We start from the raw sequence: 19,499 nt of genomic DNA, 5'->3' as shown, positions 1-19,499 counted from the left end.
CGGAGGGAATACTGGTGACTTAGATCAGGGATGGGCTCTACTTATCTTTACTACCAATTCGCAACAGGGCCGCACGCACATGCACAGAAACGTTCTGATGATGTCGGGATTGGTGGGTGGAGCCTCCCTCTGGTTTTACTACCGGTTCTATAGAACCGGTCCAAACTGGGGGCAACCCACCACTGACTTGGAACATAGACTGGATTCTATAGAAAAAGCAGAGAAATTTTATGACCACATTTTGCAGTACTGCATTCTAACCACTGCGCCACTGTGGCTCTCCACTGCTCCTGGAATTGCCTTCCTTCGACTTAGCTACTGACATTGGCTTTGGTACACGAAGCACCCCGAAGCATATCACATGAGGTTTTGCAAACCCAGCTGATTGAGAAATACATTGCTTCATTTGAATGACAGAAACACTGGCAAGATCAGTTGGCTCGAAAAGATGATAAAGCAGCACACTGATTTAAAACCAGAAACATTTTTGTTGGGGATTTTACCTGAAACTTATTGTAAAAGAACACATATTTAATTATCCATGTATTAACTACAGCTAGAATTGCATTTGCACAAAATTGGAAAAGTGAAGAGACCTTTACTGATGAGAATGTGATTAGGAAACTATTAGAATGTGCAGAAATGAACAGGTTAACATTTGCAATTAAGAAGAATGAACAAACGGAATATTATATGATATGGTGGAACAGAGTGACTGATCGTTAACTCTGGGGGCAAATTGTACTTAGTACAATCCAAAGGATAACTTCAAGAGGGCAAATACTAGAAATAATCAAAACAGATAGTGCTTGATCTACAACCATTCATTTAGTGATGGTCCAAAGTTACAACATCACTGAGAAAAGCAACTTACAACTGGTCCTCACACTAATGACCTTCACAGCATCACATGATCAAAATTTGGCAAACCAATATGTGTTTATGATGGTTGCCACATCCTGGGGTGTCATTTGCCAAAGTCAATGGGGGAAGCTGAATTCACTTAATGACTACATGAGTCATTTAACAGCTAGAGTGATTTGATGGCAATCGGCTGTCACTCACTTGTCAACTGCTTTGCTTAGCAACGGAAATTCCACACATTTTCATAGTTATACTTTTTATTTACTATAGCAAAATCTGAAGCATGCTGTGCATTTATATAGCAGTGAATTATTTCCCCATTGCACTATTTGTTCAGAAAATAATTTCTCAACCTATGGGGTCATATGCCAAATTTACGTTGTATGTTCTGCGTGAGCACTGATCTTTCAAGCTGGTGCCACGTATCACCTGTTGCTGTGAAATATAACTCTCCCCAAGCGTGCTTAAGTCCTAACTGATGTGTGTTTTACACATCACACTCAATAGTAATGCACTAAAGATGCAAAACAGCATTTTCGTGTTATTCACATTCCATTCATCTATGCATAATGGTTTAATCCATCAATGAAATGCTCTCTTAGCCTTCAAATAAACATAAGATGTAAGTTAACCTTGAAAAAAAAGGCAGCAAATTTGCCTTGAGTTTAGATTTCATTTTGATGCAGATGCTTTGTAACATTACATTCCTATACATTACAGGAATTCAAAGAGATGGGGGCAGATGGCAGCAGTATATTTAGAACTTTTAGCGCAAAACTATCTTTATACTTGTTTTAATCCAAGTGAGCTATAAAGACAAAATTAAGTGTTTTGGAACTGACTTACCATAGCAATAGCAATAACACTTAAGACTTATATATAGCTTCACAGTGCTTTACAGGCCCCTCTAAGTGGTTTACAGAGTCAGCCTATTGTCCCCAACAATCTGGGTCCTCATTTTACCCACCTCAGAAGGATGGAAGGCTGAGTCAACCTTGAGCCTGGTGAGAATCAAACTGTTGGCAGTCGGCAGAATTAGCCTGCAATACTGCCTTCTAACCTCTGCGCCACCATTCCTTGTTGACATCCCATTTAAATAAAGACAAACCCAATAATAATGACAAAAGAAGGCAAAGGTCATATATTTGCATTGGTATGCAACCCCATGGTGCAACCCCAAAATAATTGGGGTTTGGGAGTTGCACCCATCATCGGAATTAACAAATTCACCATCAGCTGAAGGCAACTTTATTCAGAACAGTTTACCTATAACATCATCAAACATCCACCTCTTCTGTCTATCCCAGGTCCTTGGAAGGGCTCCATAGAGAGACAAAAATGCCAACTCCATACTGAACATCTGGCTGACAGCGCAACAAACCTGTTCTGCCCCAGCTCCGGATTCCCAAGGATTGTGACACACACCAACGGTCCTTATCAAAGTTATAACATACCAAGAATAAACAAAGTCCGGCAAAGGTTGGCAACCAGCCCAGAAAACAAGATATGATAAGACACTCACTCTTCAAAAATGCTCTGTAATAATTACACGTTTTTTCCAGCAAGAAATTACTAACTTCGTGCGACTTAAATAGGCTGAGGGAGTGGCCAATTATCCTCAAACCTTACTCTCGAGGAGACCTCCTCCTCCTGAGTATCCACTCCTGCCTTTTGGCAGCCCTGTGTGCTTGAGCATTGAGGAGCGGCTCCTCCACTTCGCTCTCTCCACTTGAAGGAGTCTCTGGAGGTTCTGAAGGCCCAGGCTGAGTCTCTGCCTCTGGCACCACATCCTCTTCAGCCTCCTCGCTGTCCGACGCGAGTGCCAGCTGCGCAGGCTGCTGGCACAACCCCACACCAGCCTCCTCATTGTCGGGATCAGCCACGATCCGCGCAGGCCACTGGCGGGCCACAACAGAACCACAAGAATCCTACAGTGAGTCACCCCTTCCTTTTTCCTCCCTCCACCGGCCTGCTCTGGCCATCCAGCTAACATCCGAAACCATGATCTACCCTGCATATCTATATTTCAAGTTGTAGCCCTTCCAGGATCACAGATTCTAAAAGCATAAATTAAGCCTTCTTCTTTAATCTCAAACATTTTACTGCTCCAGGATAAACCTTGAAAAGCAAAGCGAATAAACAATTGAGGCAGCCAAGTTTTCTAGAAACGCAGAAGGAAAAAAAAAATATTACTGCACCCAACTGCCAGAGGCACTCAATAGTGTACTTTCAGCCACCCACAAATTAGCAATAATTAACTAGTGTTTTGTTAAAAGCTGTTCTTTGCCACTATACATAAAAGAGCGGCCTACTGCTTTTATATAATTCGTGTGGCAGTTTCTCGGTATTGATAATAGTAGGAGCATTCAACAGCATCTCCATTTAAAGTAATTCCTGCACACAGATTCAATATTTATACTGAATATCTTCTAAATTACTTCAATATTATTGTCCGTCTCACACTCAACGTTGAACGACAATAGTTTGTCCATGATTGCTTAATGCCACACATTAACGGAAATGCGCCAGTTTCTTTTTGGCTTTCTTTCGGTCAAGTGATGTATAATATCAGTCAAGTTTTTTAAAAATATAATATCGGTCGCTTTTATAATGAATAAAATGCAGTTGCATGCAGCTCTCATCTATGACCTCTTTGCCATTTCTTTCCCAAAAGAGTTGTTTTTAGATGGAAATAGAGATTACAGGTAGTCCTTGATTTATGACCACAATTGAGCCTGAAATCTCTCTTGCAAAGTGAGTCATTTGTTAAATGAATTTTGCCCCATTTTACGACTTTTTTTGCCATAGTTGTTAAGTGAATCACAGCAGTTAAGTTAGTAACACAGTTGTTAGTGGATCTGGCTTCCCCATGGACTTTGCTTGTCAGAAGGTCACAAGAGGAGACCAGGGGTGAAATGCTCCCGGATCGGACTGGATCGCTCCGGAAATAACAGTAAAAATAAATGATTTAAGAAGAAGATGATGTGCTGGGCTAAATAATTAAAGATAAATATGTTGGGATTATTGGTTAAATTAAGATGATTATATTGAGATAAATAATAATGAAGATGATTTGTTGCGAGTAATTATTAAGATACTGTTTAAGATAATAGTAAAAATGAAAAGATATTGAGTTAGAATTTAAAGATTTAAGTAACGGGTTTTAGGATAATGTGATTATAAAATAGATAGAATTTAGGGAAACAATTGTTTAAAATATCAAGTTGTGTTATTTGGAAATTAAGATTTGAGGTGAAAAATAGAAAGGTAGTTATTTTTGAGTGAATTGTGAGTGGGTTTTTCTCTGTTTTACTTTTTTTATTATGATTATTCTTACAAGATGATAATTAGCGGAGATGAAATATTGTTAAAGATGAATTATTGGTTGTACCAATTTATAACCGGATCAACGCTTCGTTCTAAAAGATGTATTTTATGTTTATGTTTTTTTTTTATAAAAAAAAACTTTTATCAAAAAAAAAAAAAAAAAAAAAGAGGGGACCAGGGGTGAAATGCTCCCGGATCGGACTGGATCGCTCGGTCTGGTAGCGATCTTGGCCGGTGGTTCGGCGATCCGGTAGTGATGGCGGAGCGAATGCAGGTTTTGCAGGTTTTGAACATGCGCAGAAGGTCTGCGCGGCACGTGCGCTTCCAAACCGATAAGGAAGGTAAGTAGATTTCACCCCTGCTTGGGACACGGCAACCGTCATAAATATGAGTCAGTTGACAAGCATCTGAATTTTGATCACCTGACCATGGGGATGCTGCAACGATCATAAGTGTGAAAAATGGTCATAAGTTACTTATTTAAGTGCTCTGCATTGGTTCTCCTGCAGAAGAACTTTCCATTGGAATTATAAAATATAAAAAAGATCATCATATCCTTTTAGATACCTATCCATTCTCTGCCTTATAAATCAGACAAAGTAGAAGTATTTTGTAAGGCAAAGAATCAACACAATTTAGCCTGTATGAAGCACAGCATGTGAAACAGAGATAAGCAGTTTGATGGCCCTTCTAAATCAGAGGTCTTCAAACTTGGCAGCTTTAAGACTTGTGGACTTCAACTCCCAGAATTCTCCAGCAGCTGGCTGGAGAATTCTGGGAGCTGAAGTCCACAAGTCTTAAAGCTGCCAAGTTTGAAGACCTCTGTTCTCAATGTTTCAGATTACAATTTTCATAATCCCCTGGCAATACCCATGCTGGCTAGTATTGACTGAAACTCAAAATATCTGTCAAATGCCAAGCTGCCCCCCCCCCCCAACCCGGCCAACCTCCCCAATGCAACAATAAATAATTTAATTTAATTTAATTTAATTTCCAATTTATATACTGCCCTTCTCCCTGAGGACTCAGGGCGGTGTACAGCCAAGATAAGAACATAGAATACAAATATTAAAAACAATATTAAATAAAATGGGGATTTTTAACTAGGGAAGGAAAGAAGTCTCATGAGAGCAAAAGTAAAAAATTCCAATATTTCAAAAGGCTAGCTTGGCAGGGGAGCAGAATGCAGAAATGAAGCTGGTTGCATAGGGCAACTTAAGAACAAAATCTCCATTAAAGAATAATTATTCTACTGTATGCATCTTGTTTCACAGTATATCATTTTCTCGTGCAATTCTTTTCCCATTTGGTATTTTACAAAGTTCAATTTCCCACATGCTGTTCCAGGCTGAAGGAAAAGCACCATTAATGCCTCTTTGGCCTTTAAGGGGGGCTACAGACTTTTACAATTCTATTCTCATTTAGAGACATTGCTGGTGTCTGAAGATTTCTCTTAAAGTCCGTGAATAGTGTCTGATAAAGAAGCTGTCAGGTAATTAAAAAGAGAGCCAGTTTGGTCTGGTGGTTAAGGGAACGGCTAGAAACCAAAAGATTGTAAGTTCTAGGGTTGCCTTAAATAAGTAATCCGACTGAGTGACTTTGGACCAATCATCAGGAGATGGTGAGTTCTAGTCCTGCCTTAGGCATGACAGCCACTTTAGATCAATCACCAGGAGATAGTGAGTTCTAGGCATAAAAGCTAGCTGGGTAACTTTGGGCAAGTAGTCCCTCCTTCTCGGCCCAACCCAACCTTGTAGGATTGTTGTTGTGGGAAAAATAGGAGGACGACAACGTATTAGGTATGTCTACCTTGAGTTATTTATAAAAATAACAAAGGTGGAATTAAAAAACTTATAAAAAGCTTTCCATGTATGGTGGACCTGTCCCAGGGTAATTGAATTTTGGAAACTTATTCAGAGGTGGTTGTTAGAAATTACTGGATACAAATTACAACTGAAACCTGAATTTTACTTATTAAACATTAGGCCAGATAAAATAGGCACTAACAAATGGTATCTGATTGTCTATATTACAACTACAGCAAGAATATGTCTCGCCCAAAATTGGAAGGGTAAAGACCTACTGTCTGAAGATATGATTTTAGGGGAAATTATGGAATGTGCAGAAGCCGATAGGCTAACAAAAATGTTAAGAGATCAAAAAGATTCCGCACATTTCCAATGTTGGGACCTATGGTACGTTTGGTTAAATAATAGAATAAAAAGAGGACAATGTTAGCTTAGTTTTTATCTCTCATTTGTATATTTGGACTGAATGTAATGTATTGTGTAAGGTGCTCACCGCAATCTATTTATTGATAAACTTTTTGTTTGTATTTTTTTACCGAAATAAAATTTATTTAAAAAAATAAAAAATAAAAAACTTATAAAAAGATAAATAATTAAAACCAGAATCGAGCAGGTAGCCTTTGATGGGATTAGCACTGTTAAATGGGCCAATTTTTGGGTTGAATGTCATGAAAGAGCAACGAACTGCTGGCTGTTTGGCTTACGGTTGTTCTTTGTTTGCTTCTGATGGATTTTCTTAATCAGTTCCAAAGTTCAGGGCAAACTAGATTTGCGGAAAGGCACAACTGATCTTGCAAAAGACAACTTCAGAAATAAGGTCCCCATTAAACAATTAATTCTGCTACTGTATTGTGTGTATCTTGATTCACAAACAATCATTTTCTTTTATGATTCTTTCTCCATTTGGTATTTTACAAAGCTCAATGTCTTACATGCTGGGTCAGTTTAGATTCCAGGCTGAAGGAAAAAACACCACTAATGTCTTTTTGTCTTTGAGAGGCTACAGCTTTTTCCACTCACTAGGAAACATTGCCGGTGCCTGAAGATTTATCTTAAGTGCATGAAAGGAGTCTGATCAGGAAACATCTACACCAGGGGTCTCCAACCTTGGCAACTTTAAGACTTGTGGACCTCAACTCCCAGAGTTCTTCAGTCTTAAAGTTGCCAAGGTTGGAGACCCCTGGTCTACACCACTGCAAACTTTTGGTGAAAAACTAAGCTGGGAGACAGTCAAATAAGGCCGTTCAATGAGGCATTGTGGAATCAGACAATGGATTAACCTCCTGCTTATTGTAGAAATTTGGATTAAAGCTTCCCAGACAGATTAGCCCATCCCCATTTTCATTCCATGGTTGAGCTCTTCTGATTGTTAGGCCATTTTTGCAAACCTTCAATCATCCTTTTTACCGTCATGAAGTACCAATGGTTATATAACTTCAAAAATCAACCAAGGAGCTGGGTTTCTAAGTGTTCCTCTGTTCTCCAGTTGCATCTTTATCCAGGATCGCAAAAACGTTCTCCAGGGCTGCAGCACAATCTCAGACAAAGATTTGAACCAAGGGATTAAAAAAGGGCTAGCTGAGAACTCTAAAGGTAAAGGTAAAGGTTCCCCTCATATATATGTACTAGTCTTTCCCGACTCTAGAGGGCGGTGCTCATCTCCATTTCAAAAGCTGAAGAGCCAGCGCTGTCCGAAGATGTCTCCGTGGTCATGTGGTCGGCATGACTAAACGCCAAAGGCGGGTTGGGGGGTGGGTGGGCAGCTTGGCATTTGACAGATATTTTGAGTTTCAGTCAATACTAGCCAGCATGGGTATTGCCAGGGGATTATGAAAATTGTAATCTGAAACATTGAGAACAGAGGTCTTCAAACTTGGCAGCTTTAAGACTTGTGGACTTCAACTCACCCCATTACGCAGCACTAGGGATTCGAACCACTGAACTGCCGACCTTTCGATCGACAAGTTCAGCATCTTAACCACCGCATCCCTTCTGACTGAGAACTCTATGTGTGCTAAAAGATCGTTTGAATTGGAAGGACTGCACAGTTTTATTCAATTGTGCTGGACAACTAACACAAGATCGCAATTTACATTTATTTATTTATTTATTTATTTATTTATTTATTTATTTATTTATTTATTTATTTATTTATGTAATTTATGTAATTTATATGCCGCCCTTCTCCTGAAGGACTCAGGGCGGCTTACAAAGAAAACATTCAACAAATTCGAAAATTACATAAAAATTAAAATCCAATTAAAAATTAATTAAAATTATTTCAATGTAAAAATCCCCCAACAGGTCAGCCCATTTGATGAAAGAGCCACGTCTTCAGTTCGCGGCGGAAGGAGAGGAGGTCAGGGGCTGTCCTAAGACGGGTGGGCAACCCGTTCCAGAGGATTGGCACTCCCACAGAGAACGCTGTCCCCCTGGGGGCCACCAGCCAACATTGTCTGGCTGATGGCACCCTGAGGAGGCCCGCTCTGTGGGAGCGCACAGGATGATGGGAGGATGGCAGGAGAAGATCTTGCAAGTACCCCGGGCCTAAGTTATGTAGGGCTTTATAGGTGAGCATCAGCACCTTGAAACGGACCCGAAGGACCACCGGCAGCCAGTGCAGCTCGTGCAGGAGAGGTGTCACACGGGAGTAGCGAGAAGCCCCCGTAACAACCCGCGCGGCCACATTCTGGGCTAGCTGTAGCCTCCGGGTGCATCCCAAGGGCAGCCCCATGTAGAGGGTGTTACAATAGTCCAACCGAGAAGTTGCATCTTATTGCATTTAAAGTAAAAGATGACTCGTTATCCTCCATATTTAAAACTTCCCACGGTTGGATATCAATAATTGCTTCTAAAGTATTGTACAATTTCAGTGTCCCGATGGAAAAGCATCTGTCAACGATGGGTCTAACTCGCCCCATTGGTTCTAGCGGAAAGGGTCTACTTTGGATCCTGTCAGCAAAAAGATTTCGGCTAGTGGGGTTCAGGAGAACAGCTTTTCCTGCTGAGGCCCCCATCCTCTGGAATATTCTCCCGTCAGAGATGAGATCGGCCCCCACACTCCAGGCCTTTCAGAAGAGGCTAAAAACATCCTGGTGCCCACAGAACACTGTGAGAGGCTGATGGGATAGAAAAAATGCTCACACCCAGGCTGCCCGTCATGTTGGTCTTTAATTTTTTAACTTTTCTACTCAATTTTTCTAATTTTAATTATTATTTTTTTAGCACTTCCTTATATGATAAACTTCCCAGAGTGGCTATATTGGTGAGAAAGGCAGCTTTAAAAAATTAATAAATAAACAGCATAATGCATGCTCTCTATATAGCAGAGGTAACTATCAGGAAAAAAGGCGCAGGGTCCTACCGCAAGTCCGTGTTTTCTACCCTGAAGCTGGAAACAGAACAACTGATTGTAATGGGTTGCGAGAGTAACCTTAACATACAGAAGGAAATATTGCCTCTTAGATAAAGGGCTGATAACCAAAATCTGAACCCACAGCAGGCATCTAATCTGAGTAAAGATATCGTAGTTGACTCTCCCTATTTCTCTGGAACAAGAAAGGCAGGGCTGGGAGTGGTACATTCAGGCTTGCCAGATTCTGTGACTGAAACCCTACAATAAAAATAGATTTATACTCATAATTTTGGTTTTCTGGACTGAACTACCTCAAAAGGCTGACACCTATTCAATTAAAGGTGAATCACTGTATTCTGTTAATGCAGTGTTTCTCAACCTTGGAAGCTTGAAGATGGGTGGACTTCAACTCCCAGAATCCCCCAGCCAGCGCTGCTGGCTGGGGGATTCTGGGAGTTGAAGTCCACCCATCTTCAAGCTTCCAAGGTTGAGAAACACTGTGTTAGTGCATGATGTCCAGCTGGGTCCAAAAGACTTAATGGCGACATTCAATGAGGAAAAAGGAAAAACAGACAATATTCCGATGCATGTTACACACATACAGGCAGTCCTTGACTTACGACCACACTTGAGTCCAAAAATTCTGTCACAGAGACATTTTGTTAAGTGGGTTTTACCCCACTTTACGACCTTTCTTGCCACGGTTGCTAAGTGAATCACTGCAGTTGTTAATTAGTAACACATTTGTGAAATGAAGCTGGCTTCCCCACTTCGGACTTTGCTGGTCCGAAGGTTGCAAAAGGGGATCACATGACCCCGGGAAACTGTATCGGTCATAAATATGAGTCAGTTGCTAAGCGTCTGAATTTTGAACACATGAACATCGGGATGATGCAGTGGCTGTGTGAAAAATGTTCTTAAGTCACTTTTTTCAGAGTGGTTGTAACTTTGAACGGTCACTAAACGAACAGTTCAGTAGTGGGATTCAGCTGGTTCTGTCCAGATCACATGAACCGGTAGCGTTGACTGTGGGAGGCTCCGCCCACCCACCCGGACGTAATGCGCAACTACTGTGTGTATGCTCACATTTGCGAACCGGTAGGGAAGATAAGTGAATCCCACATCTGGAACAGTTGTAAATCAAGGACTACTCATATAAGTTCTGCCATGTCCAACAGAACTTCAAGTCCATAGGTCTTAAAGTTGCCAACTTTGGGCGGGCATCTCGTCTGTCTCGACTTTGATGTCCAGAGAAGGCTGCAGTTTGGTTCCGACTGGGCTGCTGATTCCTGGAGGTCCCTGGATGAAGGCAAGTTCTGCCCCGCTCTGGGTCACCTGGAGCAGGCTCTCTTCAGATAGTCCGCCCTCTGCCAGGTGTCGGGGTGCGAATGGAGAGTCTGGGGCTCAGGAATCTCAGTCGTTTTCATTAGTTTTGAGAGAGTTGGCTTGTTTGGTCAGTGCTGACATGACGCCTCTAATAAATAAATATTTCTTTTGAAGCTTGGTTTGAGGCTCATGATTTAATTAGGGCATCCGTCAGAACCCTGACAGCAAGCCAACTCTCGAGAGCAAGTCAGGAATGCTTCGCAAGTTGACAACTGCAACCTTTGAGTGAAAAACTGAGAAAAAGCCAAACGAGGCAGCTTAATGAGGTAGTTGGGAATTAAACGTGGAAAGGATTAATTTCCTGCTTAGTTTAGGAATCCGGATTAAAGCTTCCCAGACAAGATGGCTTCCGCCTCAACACTTCTAGTACAGGTTGTCCTTGACTTACAGCCATTCATTTAGTGACCATTTGACATTACAACAGCACTGAAAAAAGTGACGTACAACCTTTTATTCACGCTTACAACCATTGCTGCATCCCTAGGGTCACGTGAACAAAATTTGGATGCTTGCCAACTGGTTCATATTTATGACCATTGCAGTGTCCGGGGGTCATGTGATCGCCTTTTGCATCCTTCTGACGAGCAAAGTCATCGGGCAAGCCAGATTCCGTTAACAACCGTGTTACTAACTTATGGACGGGAGTGATTCACTTTAACCACTGTGTCAAGAAAGGTTGTAAAATGGGGCAAAATTCAGTTAACAACTGTCTTGCTTAACAACAGAAATTTTGGGCTCAATTGTGGTCGTGTTGTGGCCCGTCAGCGGCCTGTGCAGATTGTAGCTGACTCTGACAGTGAGGAGGTTGGTGTGGTGTTGCACCAGCAGCCTGTGCAGCTGGCGCTCGAGTCGGACAATGAGGAGGCTGGAGAAGATATGGTGCCAGAGCGGGGATTCAGCCAGGGCCTTCAGAACCTCCAGAAGCTCCTTTAAGTGAAGAGGACGAAGAGGAGGAGCCTCTTCTCAATGCATGGGCGCGCAGAGCGGCCAAAAGGCAGGAGTGGCTCCTCAGGAGGAGGTCTCCTCAAGAGTAAGGTTTGGGGCTAATTGGCCACTCCCTTAGCCTATTTAAGGAGGAATGCCGACTGAAGCAATTTGTAGGGAACAATTTTAATTCACTCTACTTCGCGTCTGGATTCTCCTCAAATTGCTTCTGGGCTTTCTGCCAACCTTAGTAAGATTGTGATTACTTTATCTTTGGTTTCTTGTAGGCTGTTAAGAAAGTTTATTAACAGCCTTTGTTTTGAAAAAGGCTTAGTTATTTTAGTAAATTAAGTTTTGTACAAACTTTGTGTGTGCTGTATTCTTTGGGGTCCGTAGCTGGGGCAGAACAGGTCGTAAGTCTAGCTGTAACTGGGAGACACCACCATTCTAGTTCCACAGTTAGTTCCTCTTATTTTTTAGGATTTTTTATGTAATGTTCTACAAGCATATTCTTTCATAACCACTGTCAGCTATGCAACTTCAGAAATCAAGTTAGGAGATCAGTTTATAAATGTTCTCAACTCTCCAGTACAGAAACACCAGGGGCATCTTTGCCCAGCCTCACACAGCCATCCTTCAGATCGCAACACAATTCCAGAAGAAGCTACGTCTCGGCTTGTCGTTCGTTCAGAACTGCGATAGGAAATAATCACCAGTAACACACAGAGAATCAGGGTTTACTTTGGCAATGATAAGCTTGCAGTCAAAAGTAAAGTACAAGTCGGTGTTTTGGTTCAAAGTCAGCGCTGGGTGTAATCACACCACAGCGCTATTTAACAAAAACTCAGCCCCTTAAACATACATCCGGTGATTATCAATCAAGCACCCCCCACTCCCTTAACAGTAACAGCTGCGAGCAGCGAGGACAGCAGAATCGGAGAGGCCCAGCAACGTCATCAATCATTGCCCTGAATGCTGCTATCCAGGAACTGTTTGTGTGTTCTCTGCGGCTGCTTATCTCCACTCCTTCGTCTCCCACACCCCCCATCAATGGCGAGCTCCGGCAGGACTCGACACTACGTTTGAAACAAGGAATTGCAGACAAGGAATTCTGGAAATTGAGATGCTTATACAATTGCAGTCCGAGAAGGTGAAAATATTTAGCAGAAAATTAAACGATCATGCCTTATTGAACATGTACAGCTTTTTTTTTCTTTACTAGAGGATCTTTTATGAGATAAAAAATCAGAGAAAAATTCTACGTCAAGTGGCTGACCTGTGTGCATCTTGTACATAAGGTCTCTACTCTACGAGTTTTCCGCTGTGCTCTTAAGGCCCTGCTCTTCCAACAGGCAGGGCTAGCTTCGTAAATTGAGTTTTAAATTTGGAATTCTTAAATTTTTGGGTTTTTTAGTTAATTGGCCTTAAATGTAATACTTTTAATAATTTTTAAATTTAAATTGTGATATTTGTATTGTGTTTTTACCTGGCTGTACACCGCCCCGAGTCCTTCAGGAGAAGGGCGGTATAGAAATAAAATTATCCTTATCCTTAATTATCCTTACTCACAGTTTTGTGTGTGTTCACAGTTTTGTGAACCCTTGTAATGTTATTCAGAAGTTCATATTATTAGTCTTCTGGGTGAGTTTATTTGTATTTGGAGGGAAGTTTTGCACTGTTAATTTGTCAGAACTTTCAGAAACGGGGTGTACACAAATAAGCTAAGTAGATAATACACTTGTATTTACCTCCATGTTCCAATGGTTTAGAAAACTATTTCCCACTTGCTGCCTTTAATAAGTCTGCAGCAAACTGAAAAAGCAAACACAGATGACTGTGCAATGTGATCTGAGAAAGTGAAAAGTTATTTAACAGAAAATTAAGTGGCTATCCCTTGTTGAACACATACAACTTTTTTCACTAGAGGAGTAAGTGGCAAGATTTTTTTTTTCCCCAGAGTGGACAATCTTTCCAAGAAAAAAATTCAACATCAAGTAGTTAACTCAGAAAAGACTTCCACTTGTGACATCAATTTTAAGATACCGACTTTCTGAGAGTAAACATGTTACTGGGAATTAAGTCAGACTTGATACCGAGATAGCATTCATTCCAGTGTATCAGAGGAAGTTAAATGTTTGCTCTCGGTTATAACTCACTGTTCTGGTGTATCTGTCTGCTGCAATGCATACAATAAATCCCCAAATAATCGCTTTAAGCAAGTCTATGGGAGCTAATAAAGATAAAGGTTCCCATCGCACATATGTGCTAGTCGTTCCCGACTCTAGGGGGCGGTGCTCATCTCCGTTTTAACGCCAAAGAGCCAGTGCTGTCCGATGATGTCTCCGTGGTCATGTGGCCGGCATGACTAAATGCTAAAGGCACACGGAACGCTGTTACCTTCCCAAAGGTGGTCCCTATTTTTCTACTTGCATTTTTACATGCTTTCGAACTGCTAGGTTGGCAGAAGCTGGGACAAGTAATAGGAACTCACCCCGTTACCCGGCACTAGGGATTCGAACTGCTGAATTGCCAACCTTTCGATTGACAAGCTCAGTGTCTTAGCCACTGAGCCACCGCATCCCTTTTAATAAAGTAAAATAATAATAAAATAATAAAAGCTAATAAAAAGGCACCAATAATTGACATTACAATATATTCTTAATATCAGTGGTCCCCAACCTTTCCAGCTTGGTAGACCGGCAGGGTGGGATGGGGAGAGGGAATGGTTCTGTTGAGTGGCAGGCACACATGAATATGCACAACTCCATTTGCGCAAGTTGCACATACACACACTCGCTGCTTGTGTGGACCAGTTGCAAATGGGCTGCAGTTTGGTAGTGGACCGCAGCCCAGGATTGGGGACCTCCCTGCTTTATATGCTTTATAACAAACAATACATTAATATTTCCCCTCTTTGATTAATAACATTAAGGTTTTTTTCTCATCTGTAAAATGAACTCTGTATAGAAACTAACTTTTGCAATTAGATAGCATGACATTCCTACGCTTAAAATGTGCAGGCACCTTATACTTCCTTTTAACTACGTTACACTAATTAGTTGTTCATCAACTAATAAATTTATTGTCTGAGATGTGGTAACTAAGAAACACCCCAGGGTCATATGGAAATAATGTGAAGAATCACATTATTTGGGTCATGCAAAATGTTTTGAAGAAAAAACTTCAGTTTTCTCCACAATTGTTTTTACTGGGTATAGTTAAGGGTTTTACATTGGGTGAAACAAAGCTGATATTGTATATGCTGACAGCAGCGAGATTATTGATAGGTCAATATTGGAAAAATGAAGCTATGCCCACTGTTGAAGAATGGACTTTGAAAATGGCCAGTTTTGCAGAGATGGCGAAGATTTCAGCATATTTAAAAGACCGAACTCAAGAGTCTTATGTATGGGAGTGGAAAAAGTGGATAGATTATGTGCAGAATAAATATCAAACTAGGAAATATCAGATAGCTTTTAACTGAATGTATTATATAGCGATAGAATAATTGAATTTTGTGAAGATTTGAATAATACACAGGGGATGGAGGGTTTCAAGTTTTATATTGATAAGATTTTGATTTGAATTATATTTTGTGGAAGTCCTGGGGGGAGGGGAGGGTTAGGGGGGTTAGGGAGGGTTGGGGGGGATAGGGAGGGCGGGGGGGAACTGGGGAGAAAATGTATGTGTAAAACTTTTTCAATTAAAAAAAAAAAAAGAAAGAAACACCCCAGGGTCATATGGAAATAATGTGAAGAATCATAGACAGAATATATGTAGAATATTCACATATACAGAAGATCCCAGAATCAACCACCACTATTTTCAATTAAAAATAAATAAATAAATAAGCATCAGGAAGTAGAGATTGGAAAATCCTGCCCATCAACTCTTCGTGCCTCTGATAACCTCATCCCTGACAAGGTGTATGACTATTAAGTCCACAATGTTCCTCAACTATGAATTGTTCAGCCACATTTCCTTGAACAAATCATAATCAGATGGGTGCACACAGAATACAAAGAGGTAGTTTATAACCTTAATGACTGATTCATAAACACTAAGCAAAGCTTATTAAAACCCACAATTGCTGAGAAAGAAGGCATGCAAAAGGTTACAAATAAATGGAAGTCTTCTAAATATGTTGTCATTAACATAGTAAAGATATCAATAGAAAAGAATATTTGTAACTCAGGGTTGAACTCTGGAGTCCTTGGTGCTCTCCAAAGTTTGGTTGCTTTCTTGCAAATATTTCATTACCCAACTAGGTAATATCTTCAGTGCTTACACCGGTTTGTAAATGTGAGCACGCATTCACACGCTCACTTTGTTTGCACACGCTTCCTCTGCACATGCGCACATCCTTCTGTGCATGCGCAGTTATCGCGCATTACGTCCAGGTGGGTGGGCGGAGCCTCCCACAGTTGCCACTACCTGTTCGCCCAATCCGGAGAAACCAACTGAATCCCACCACTGGCTTACACACAGTGCCTTAGTTGGGTAATGAAACATCTGCAAGAAAACAATCAAACTCAGAGAGCATCAAGGATTCCACATACTAAATGCCTCTCCTCCTCTCCTCTCCTCTCCTCTCCTCTCCTCTCCTCTCCTCTCCTCTCCTCTCCTCTCCTCTCCTCTCCTCTCCTCTCCTCTCCCCTCCCCTCCCCTCCCCTCCTCTCCTCCTTGAAGTTAGTCCAAAGATAGGGAGAAAATGATTGTTTCCTAGTATGATGTGATTGCTTATTTGTACCCTATGACTATCATTAAGTATTGTACCTTATGATTCTTGACGAATGTATCTTGTCTTTTTATGTACACTGAGAGCATATGCACCAAAGACAATTTCTTGTGTGTCCAATCACACTTGGCCAATAAAAAAATATATTCTATTCTAAATACACATTTATCATAAACAATAAGTCACCATATTAAAATGTTTGTACTTTTTTCAGTTCTACATAAGGGTCATGTTACACAATACTTATTTTTTACAAAATAATCCTGATAGCATTCATTTATTATGTGGCTACAATAAAACATGGTCTCGCCATGGCTGCCCACAATTCTCAAAAATATTCCTTTGGAAGATGGGATGTGGTTCCTTTCTTTTCAGGAAAATATATGTGTGTGTATGTAGAATTAAATTAAATTATATTTAATTACCGAAATAAACAAATATAAACAAATTTGTTCTAAACAGAAAGGGCAAAAGAGTTCTGCCAGTGACCTGAAAGTTCAAACCCTTCAAAAAATCATCATACCCGCATACCCAACCTTAAACTTCCAGAATTGTTAACAACAGATGTAACAGCCAAGGTGTTCTGGAAATTGAAGGGCACACATCTGGAGGAAGTTCATATCAGCGAAGGATGCTCTGTACAGAATTCAGTTCCAGAATATTGTAATTGTCTAATATTATACTCCCCTTAGAAATTCCCCTTTAATACTTTCCAATATACAATAGAGCAAAACCTCCTGTTCTTTAGTTATTACTGATATGGCTAAACCAGAAAGAATGGTTAATGGAGATTCCTAGGAGAACATAAAAGTACGTTAGTCCTTTCTATAAAATAAAATAAAAAAAACAACAGTAATACATTAAAAAGCAAGAGCAAAGAGCAGCAAAAATAAAACGCCAGTCAACCTAACTTCACAGCATGAGAACTGAGCAACATTTCAACCTGTGGAAAAATAACAAAATACTTTTCATTAGCTCTAAAGGGAAAGCCACAGGTGGCTACAGATATTCTCTCTCCAGTGGCCACTTTGGTTCAATTCAATGTATTTATTTTGCTGTAATATCAGATTATGCCAAAAGAAGAATCCCGTTATGAAAAGAAGAAAAAGGACACGGGCACAACACACACACATCCAGAGAGAGATGAGAGAGAAACAGAGAGAGAGAGGGGGGGGGGAGGGAGGGAGGGAGGGAGGGAGGGAGGGAAGGAGAGAGAGAGAGAGAGAGAGAGAGAGAAGGAGGGATGATGGATGGATGGATGATAGATGATGGATGGATGGATAGATAGATAGATAGATAGATAGATAGATAGATAGATAGATAAGATAGATAGAGATAGATAGATACAGACCAGACTAGACTAGACAGTAAAGTCAAGCAAGTAAGAAAGGAAGGACGGACGGACAGACAGACAGACAGACAGACAAGGGTATTGATACTTTAGATAAGTTTATTGCCAATCATCCTTTTAAACTCTTTGATTTACTACAAGGGACATTTTGGTTTGAAAATGGTGATATATTAAAACAAAACACTTGATATTTGTTCATTTGTTACATTTGGCCCCAAATGTATGGTATGGATCAGATGCACTAGCAACATGTAACACCTCGACTTATTATTATTAAGTATTAGAGCATCGTTCTGGTTCTAAACTTAGTATTTTTAATAAACAATTGAAAAGGTTCACTAAGACAGCTACTGTATATGTACAAGAATCCTAGAATAAAGTGTTACGATATTCATAGCTATAAATCAATAAATAATTAATGGTAGGCATGTTTTTATGACCTTATGTTAAGAATAAGATTTGTCATCAAGGTAAGTGATGTATTTTAAACTTAGGTTCACACTTAAAGTCACATAATATATTTTTGTAGTCATTTTTTTTTCCTTTCTGCATTTTTCTTTCCAATTTTCCCCCTCTGTCCTTTTGTTATTCCCCCCCACCTTTTCTCACCTGTGTATATATACACAAATACACAAATACGTAGATAATTCTTTGTGTTTACATAGAAACATTAGTCACAATCACTAGATAGCAGCAAAAACTTTGAGTTTTCAATACCCCTTCTTGCATCTATTGCTTGTCCTAGATGCAGCTAATTTTCAGGTCTTGTCATAATATTGTGACAGTCTGATAAAGGTCTTTGGGACATTGTGACTCAAGATTTGCCAAATAGAAATTTTTAGAAAAAAAGAAGACAAAAAGCAAGTAAAGAAATCTAGAATCTTTGATTAAAGAGGGTAAACGCAGATTTTCCCTAGCTGGGGAAGGTAGATCAGCACTTCTAAGAAAGGAAACACCATTTTGCAATCTTATTTCAAAGGATATGTTGCCAACAAGGATTTTCTGATATCCATTATTGGGTTGTATTTTGCTTATATATCATTCTTCCTGCTTCTTAGTCTAGAATCTACAGCAGGGGTGTCAAACTCAATTTCATTGAGGACTGCATCGGGGTTGTGTTTGACCTCGAGGTGGAGGCAGGGGGGCGTGGCCAGGGGAACGTGGTCAGCTTGACATCACTCGTATCGGGGCGCCTGTGGCGGCCCGAGCGCTCTGCCAGCGAAAACGGGTTCTCAAAGTTCATTTTTGGCTGCGACGGCTTCTTGCCAACCCTCTGCCAGCAAAAACGGAGCTCGGGAGAGCCGCCTGCGGCCCACACAAGCTCTTCTTTCGCTTGCAGAGGTACTGTGGGCCAGTCCTTTGTTGTTTCTAGGGCGGCCCCATAGGCCAGATCTAAGCACCGCACAGGCTGAATCTGGCCCCCAGGCCTTGAGTTTTACACCTCTGTTCTACAGTCTAGATTCCCTTGCTGAAGACTGGCTAGTTGGCTAGTTTGAGTTTCATCTATTAATACTAGTTCCTAAAGCTGTGATGGCAAACCTATGGCACGGGTATCAAACCTAGGGCACGCACGCCATCACCAGCTGCTCTTCTGGTTTCCAGTGTGCACATGCATGCTGGCCAGCATATCTTCACACGCTCCGGAGCCCAGGAAATCTGGTCTTATGATTTCCAGGGCTCCGGCACACACGAACACCAGCTGGCCATCCTGCATGTGCGTGCCGGAAATCTGAAGACCAAGTGGCT

General features: G+C 40.8%; 1 protein-coding gene across 4 annotated transcripts in view; it reads right to left on the bottom strand.

The window, feature by feature from the left end:
- The window catches only part of ST3GAL4 (ST3 beta-galactoside alpha-2,3-sialyltransferase 4), an 80,527-nt gene that overhangs the window by 47,654 nt on the left and 13,374 nt on the right, over nt 1-19,499 (bottom strand). The window lies entirely within an intron of this gene.

Source organism: Pituophis catenifer, unplaced genomic scaffold (genome assembly GCF_029215685.1).
Source record: "Pituophis catenifer annectens isolate HBS135680 unplaced genomic scaffold, rPitCat1.0.hap2 SCAF_12, whole genome shotgun sequence".
In the NCBI taxonomy this organism is placed as follows: domain Eukaryota; kingdom Metazoa; phylum Chordata; class Lepidosauria; order Squamata; family Colubridae; genus Pituophis; species Pituophis catenifer.
This window is presented reverse-complemented; position numbering and strand designations above follow the sequence as displayed.